General features: G+C 47.0%; 1 pseudogene; it reads left to right on the plus strand.

Moving 5' to 3' along the window:
* Positions 1-1428: 1428 nt before the first annotated feature.
* Positions 1429-3292, plus strand: LOC146341320 (olfactory receptor 10A7-like; annotated as a pseudogene).
* The last annotated feature ends 4218 nt before the right edge of the window (positions 3293-7510 follow it).

Consider the following 7510-nt stretch of genomic DNA (forward strand, 5'->3'; position numbering starts at 1 on the left):
ACAGAGTCATGGTGTCTAGTTCTCCGCCCCCCATTCTTCTTTTCTTGCATCTTTCAGTGCAATCACAGTTCTCTGAGGTTGAAACATCAAGGGAAACACTCTGTATTGAAACCCATATATTTCTGGCACTTACATTGGTCTCCTAAAGCTAGCTATGGAGAAGTTAAAGCTAAACACTCATGTTATCTCTTAGAAGGACACAAATGTATAGCAAAAAAGAATAGCATAAGTTCTCAAGCATCCCTCCCTACCCTAGTCTCCAATATTTTTCTACCATGGACCTGTGGTAAAGGAGTCCTATGAATAATTACTATTACTAAAGAAAATGCCCATGTTTAAACATTTCTGAGTTCCATTCTGGGGTAGGGATGTTAACATTGTTAGGGAAATCAACAACAGAATCAAATGAGTTCGGACTTTCATGGATCCAACCCATGGATTCTGCAGCCTACCGGCTTACTCCCTGTGGGGTGGATTCCATGGAGTTGCAGGCAGATTTTCTAACTTTCCCTAATTTTGTGCAACCCCCACAACCCAAAAATGTGCATTTCCCCTATAGGGTGAAGTGTGAAAATGCACATTTTGGGGGGAATTTGCATATTTCACGGGTGCAAATTTGTGCAAATTCGGAATTTTTTAAAAAACACATGCTTCTGTCAATGGGCAGAAGATGAAACAAAAGGCACCTGACAATCTGTGAAACACAGATGGAACAGATTTTACATATCCCCTATTCTGGGGAAATAGAATACTTGTGTGACATCGAATAGACAAAACATTCAGTACATTACATAAGTGATTATTATTTTCTAATCCATAACACATCAATTCAGTTTCTGTCTGAATCTGAATAAAAAGAGTGAGAGGATTCTGGTGAAGTATTCTTTGGGACTAGTAATTCTCCACAGACAATTCTGCAATAGATTTGTCTTATATTAGGGCATTTGATAGCAAAACGATGAAGCATTTTCCAATGTGAATATCTAGACTACACAAATTAGGATTCCTGTATCATGAGAAAAAATGTGGTGTCCCTTTGGCTTTAAAAGTTTAATGTTTCTGTGGACAAGAATCTGACCATCATTCTAGAATTCTTTTCTTTTTTTTTGTAAGTAATATTATCTAAGGACATTTTTGCTTTCTAATCTATTACGATTTTTTAAAATACATGTTATGTAAAAAGAGGGAAAAATACAGGGAAGCTGTAGTGATGCTTACAAATTTTTTAGTTGGCATTTAAAGTCTTTGGCATTTAAAGTGTTGGTTCAATTAATTACATGAACAACACAAATAAAGGCTGAATTCTAAAAAAATGATTTCACTTTGAACTTCGGAATGACCTGTTTTTCACACAGACAGTTTATTTGCATATGGGGCCCTCAATGCTTGGTTTTGAAATATGTATGAATTGCATAACATTGTGTGTTTCATTTTCTTCAGATGCAGCATATTGAAAATAAAATGTGGCAAAATCAAACTACTGTATCTGAATTCATACTTCTGGGATTTGGAGATCTCCATAAACTTCAGGTTCTTCTCTTCCCACTCTTCTTACTGATCTATTTGGTGACCATGGCTGGTAACCTCCTAATTGTTTTGCTGCTTGTGGTTGATCGACACCTTCACACACCCATGTATTTCTTCCTAGGCAACCTCTCTTTTTTGGAATCCTGCTGCAGTTCTACCATCTTGCCGAAAATGTTGTCAAGCCTCTTGACTGGGGAAAAAAGTATATCTGTAAATCCTGTTTCATCATCATGCAGCATTTCATCTTTGGTTGCTTGGGAGCTGCTGAATGCTACTTTCGAGCCATGATGTCTTATGACAGGTACTTAGCAATATGCAAGCCACTCCATTATGCTACTCTCATGAAAATCAGGGTGAGTTTCCAGTTAGCAGCAGTATCTTGGGTAGGTGGCGTTCTGGTTAGCACAAGCTTAACTTTGATAGTGTTGTGGCTATCCTCCTGTGGTCCCAGTGAAATTGATCATTATTTTTGTGATGTTATTCCTAACATAAGATATATTTCTTGCAGTGACACATACTTGATTGAACTATCATCCCTCATATTTGCCTGTATGTTCACTCTCTATCCCTTTGTCCTCACCATGGCCTCCTATGTTTTTATCATTGTTACAGTCCTCAGGATCTCATCCACCACTGGAAGGCCAAAGGCCTTCTCCACCTGTTCCTCTCACCTCACAGTAGTTGCCCTGTATTATGGGACTCTGATGCTTGTCTATCTGCTGCCAAGGACCAAGCAGCTAAGACTTGTGAAGAAAGTCTTCTCCCTCTTCTATACAGCTTTGACCCCTATGTAGGGATGGATGAAAGTCCCTTACCTGGTCCCGCAGCTTGCTTCGCAGTGGGGGGGAGGCACCCCATCCCTCCCTGCTGAAGTTCTGGCTGGGGGGGGGAGTGCCCTGCCTCTCCGGCTGCGAAAGTTCTTCTGTGGGGAAGAACGAGGAAGTAAAAAAACCAAAAAAAGTGATAGGCTACATAAAGATTTATGTAGCCTATCACAGCTAGATTTTCAAAAAACACCGTGATAGGCTACGTAAAGGTTTACGTAGCCTATCACGGAGGACTTTGGGGAAAAAGAAAAAGCACGTACACAAATGGCGGCACGCATGGGCGCCGCCATTTGCGTTCCTTATTTTGGCATGGGTAGTCTACGTTAATATTTATGTAGACTACGGCGAAAATAAGGGCAACGCTACCTGTGCCAATATAAGGAACGCAAATGGCGGCGCCCATGGGCGCCGCCATTTGCATACGTGCCTTTTTTTTTTCAAAGTCAGCCATGATAGGCTACGTAAACCTTTACGTAGCCTATCACGGTGTTTTTTGAAAATCTAGCCGTGATAGGCTACATAAATCTTTACGTAGCCTATCATGTTTATTGGTGTGTTGTTGTTTTTTTTCACTTGGAAATGGCGGCGGCAGCAGCCGGTCGGAAGACCAACTGCAACATCGCTGCCGCAACACCGCCGCAATGCTGCCGAACCACCGCCGGGACCCGCCGCTGCGAGGGACATTCGCTGAAGGTAAATCCCATCCCGGGGGGATGGCGGGGGGGGTGGTGGGGTGGTGGTGGACCGTTTCTCCATCAATTGCAGGGGGCCAAATGCGTTGGCATTCGCCCCCCCGGAGATTCGTGGAGAAATTCTCCGACATCCCTATGATGCATCCCCTTATATACAGCCTAAGAAACGGTGAAGTGAAGGGTGCCATCATGAGAAATGGTTTCAGGAGATTTATAGTCTTCATGACACACCATAAACTGACATGAGAATCCGTGCAGATATACTGAATTATTTCTTGCAGCTGTCTGTACTGCTATGGTTCTTCACCCCCAGGGAATGTAGTGTGCTCTTGCCACTTCATGATAACTTGATTGTTGGAGTTGACTCACATAGGTGGACTTATATATCTGAATCCTCATGTTTGTCTGTATTTTATGGCAGCCTTATTTTTCAAGCAGTTTGAAAATGCCAACACATTAGGGATGTACGAAAGGTACTTACCTTTCGTGAATTATGTTTATGGTTGGGGGGGAGGCGTTCCATCCCTCCCCCCGGAATCCTCTCTGGGGGGGAGACGGTCCGTTCCTTCCCCCGTGGAATCCTGGCCAGCTGGCTGTGCTCCACAACAATTCTGCGGAGCCGCCGGCTGGCTCTGCCAGCCGCCGGACATCCGGCCGCTGGCTAGCAGGGATGCAAATGGCGGCGGCCATAGCCGCCGCCATTTGCGTCGCTGCAATCAGCCGTGATAGGCTACATAAATGTTTATGTAGCCTATCACGGCTGACTTAAAAAAACAACAACAACGCGCGAACACAAATGGCAGTGGCCATGGCCGCTGCGATTTGCGTACGCGCGGGTGTGTGTTTTTTTTAAAAAAAATCAGCTGTGATAGGCTATGTAAACATTTACGTAGCCTATCACGGTGTTTTTTAAAAATCTAGCTGCAATAGGCTACGTAAATCTTTATGTAGCCCATCATGTTTTTTTTTTAACTGGAAATGGTGGTGGCGGCAGCTGGTCGGAAGACCGGCTGCCGCAGCCGCCACAGCTTCACTGCTGCCGGAGCCGCTGCCGGAGCCGCCGTCACCAGGAAGATCCGCCCAAGGTAAGTCTCATCCCAGGGGGTGGCGGGCCGTTCTGCCACCAATTTTGGGGGGCCGAATGTGCTGGCATTCGGCCTTCCCGAGATCCGTGGTGGAATTTTCGTACATCCCTACAACACATTCAATAGGATCCTTTTCAGACACAATGTTGTTTGCTATCAAATACATACACTTCTAGTAGGGGTGCACGAAAGTCACTTACCTGGTCTCGCAGCTTTTCGCGGTGGGGGGGAGGTGCTTTGTTGCTCTCCCCGCGAAGTTCAGGCCGGGGTGGGAGGCTTCCTGCCTCGCCCGGCCGAAATTCAGGCCGGAGGGGGGCTTCCCGCCTCGCCCGGCCGAAATTCAGGCCGGGGAGGAGGCGCCTCGCCTCGCCCGGCCGCGAAATAAAAAGTTTTAAAAAAACACAAAAAACGCCCCCATGATAGGCTACGTGATGATTAACGTAGCCTATCACGGCTAGATCTGCAAGGTCAGCCGTGATAGGCTACATAAATCGTCACGTGGCCTATCACGGGTGACTTTAAAAAAAAAAAAAGTGTGTACACAAATGGCGGCTCCCATAGGGAGCCGCCATTCATGTTCCTTATGTGGTCGCTGTAGTCTACGTAAAGATTTATTACGTAGACTATGGCGAAAATAAGGGCAACGCAAATAGTTTTTTACTTTTATTGGAATGGCGGCGGCGGCAGCCGGTCGAAAGATTGGCTGCCGCCCCCGCCCCTGACGAAGATCCGACGAACCGCTGCCGGGACCCGCCGCCGGGAGGGACATTCGGCAAAGGTAAGTCCCGTCCCGGGGGGGTGCGGGGGGTGGGGGGGTTGCGGAGAATTTCTCCAGAAACTTGTTCGGGGGGCCGAACACGTTGGCGCTCAGCCCCCCGAAGTTTCGGGGATAAATTCTCTGCCATCCCTGACTTCTAGGGCTGAACTAGAAGTGATGCTCAATGCACCAGTTCCAGTTGTGCCTCTCTTCTACAAATTCTGAATAGCTGCTCTGTGTGGGGGAAATCAGGAATGGGACTATGGTATTCAGGGGGTGTTTTTTAGGGCTGTGCATGGACCCCCTGATCTGCTTTGGATGCCACTTCGAATCCTCTGAGGTGACCCCTGTCTGCCTCGGATCAATTTGGACCCCCTCCACTTCGACTTGTATCAGAATTCTGAAGTGAGGTTCATATATCTGGATCACCTGTTTGGTGTGTTTTCCCATTGACTTTCATGGGAAAACACAAATGGTCATACCCTTTTTAGTTTTTTATGACACAGGCAATTCGGGGATCTCTCCTCGCCCCTGGAGAGGAGGCAACCTGCAAAATTTCAGTTTGGCCTAGTGGTTTTTGTGCTAGGCAGAGTTAAAATCTGGTATTTTCCACAGAAACTCTCAAAGCAAACAGCTGTAACTTCTCCCTGTTTCCACACATGCACATGACACCTTGACCTCTCCCAGCCCCCCTCGAGGGCCTTGCACCCCCCCCCAAAGCCCAGGCATTTTCGCCTATTGGCTTGTGTGCAAGGCACTGGTGAAATTAGATTTTTTTCCACAAAAACTCCCAAAGCAAAGAGCTATAACTTCTCCCTATTTCTAGGGATGTACAAAAGTCACTTACCTTTTCACGAAATTTGATTTGAGGCGGGGGGGAGGTGCTCCGTCCCTCCCCCCAAAATTCTGGCTGGGGGGGAGGCGCTCCATCCCTCCCCCCCTGAATCCTGGCCGGCCGGGTCCGCAAATGGTGGCGGCTGTAGCCGCCGCCGTTTGAGTCCCTGCAGTCAGCCGTGATAGGCTACGTAAATGTTTACGTAGCCTATCACGGCTGAGTAAAAACAAAACAAAACACATGTGCATATGCAAATGGCGGTGCCCATGGGCGCCGCCATTTGCGTTCCTTATTTTAGCACGTCTAGTCTACATCAACATTTACGTAGACTACGGCGAAAATAAGGGGAATGCAAATAGCGTAGCATAGCATACCGGGGGGGTGGGGGGGCAGACCGTTTTGCCACCGATTTCGGTGCCCCGAGATTCGTGGCAAAATTCTCTGACATCCCTACCTATTTCCACATATGTGCATGACACCAGGGACCCTCCCAGCCCCCCTCAAGGGCATCCCACCCACCAAAGTCCAGGCAGTTTGGCCCACTGGCTTGTGTGTCAGGCACAGGTTGAATCTGATATTCCCAGAAACTCAGACCAAACTCAGAAGGGAAAATGTGTCGAAGCAGAGGTTACTATCCCTACTCTCTGCTGCAGGTTTCTTTGAAGTGCAAAACAAACCTTATTCAGAATAATCACCGGCTCAGCCTCTCAATGGCTGAATACACACATTATCTGGCAGACAGGCTGGATGAGGTTATTTTTTAATCTGCTTTTTTTTATTTCTAGCACACACTAAATTAATATTTTGAATGTATCTTGAATGAACATGGTCAGTGCCTATCCCAGAATGACCACTGATTTTTGAACACTGGAAACCTCCTCCTGGTGGACTCATACTTCCCCCACCCCATCTCCTCCTTGGTGGCCTGTCTAAGCCTCTTGGGAGTGAGAGACGGAGAGCTTGCAGGAGTTCTGGAGACACTACCAGCCTTCTGCTTGCCCCTGCTGCCGTCCTGCTGGGACGTCAGGGCCAGTGTGGTGTAGTGTGGCAAGAATGTTGGACTGGGAGCTGGGAGATCCAGGTTCTAGTCCCCACTTGGCCATGGAAGCTCACTGGGTGACTTTGGGTCAGTCACACACTCTCAGCCCAACCTACCTCACAGGGTTGTTGTTGTGAGGATAAAATGGTGAGGAGGAGGATAATGTAAGCTGCCTTGGGTTCCTTGCAAGAGGAAAAAAGGTGGGATATAAATGCAATAAAAATAAATAAATAAATAAATAAATATTCCCCAAGCATGACTGATTGGTGCTGCCTCCTTAAGTGCAGCAGCAGGCTGCTGATGCCTTAGTGCCCTGGCTGTTACCCCCTGCTCAGAGATGCCTTGCAGTGGTGGCACACGGCAGTGCTGGGATTGGCTCCCACCTCAAAGTGGTCCCACACAATGCTGCCCTGATGTTTGGGGGGAGGAGGAGATGTAGGCTGCTTTCCGGAGTCCAAAATCGCGATAAACAAACAAACACAGGAATGGCAGGGGAATGGAGAGCATAGCAGCAATGAACGAGGAAAAGCTATGTTAGTTTGAAAAAATATGGAAAGGAGAGATGAATCTAATCAAATACAAAGAACAAACGAGTTGGAGGTAGAAAGAAATAGGAGAAGGCAGCTGGGAGAGGTGCTGCAAAAGACACCATCCCAAAGGGGACAGACGATCAAGAAGCGAGGGAAGGGAATGTCCCCAGTACAACCAAGCTGTTTCCTTTTAATTTAAATTTTGAGGAAAACCGAAT

This window comes from Heloderma suspectum, chromosome 6 (assembly GCF_057233095.1).
Source record: "Heloderma suspectum isolate Gila_16-S chromosome 6, 16-S_ref, whole genome shotgun sequence".
In the NCBI taxonomy this organism is placed as follows: Eukaryota; Metazoa; Chordata; class Lepidosauria; order Squamata; family Helodermatidae; genus Heloderma; species Heloderma suspectum.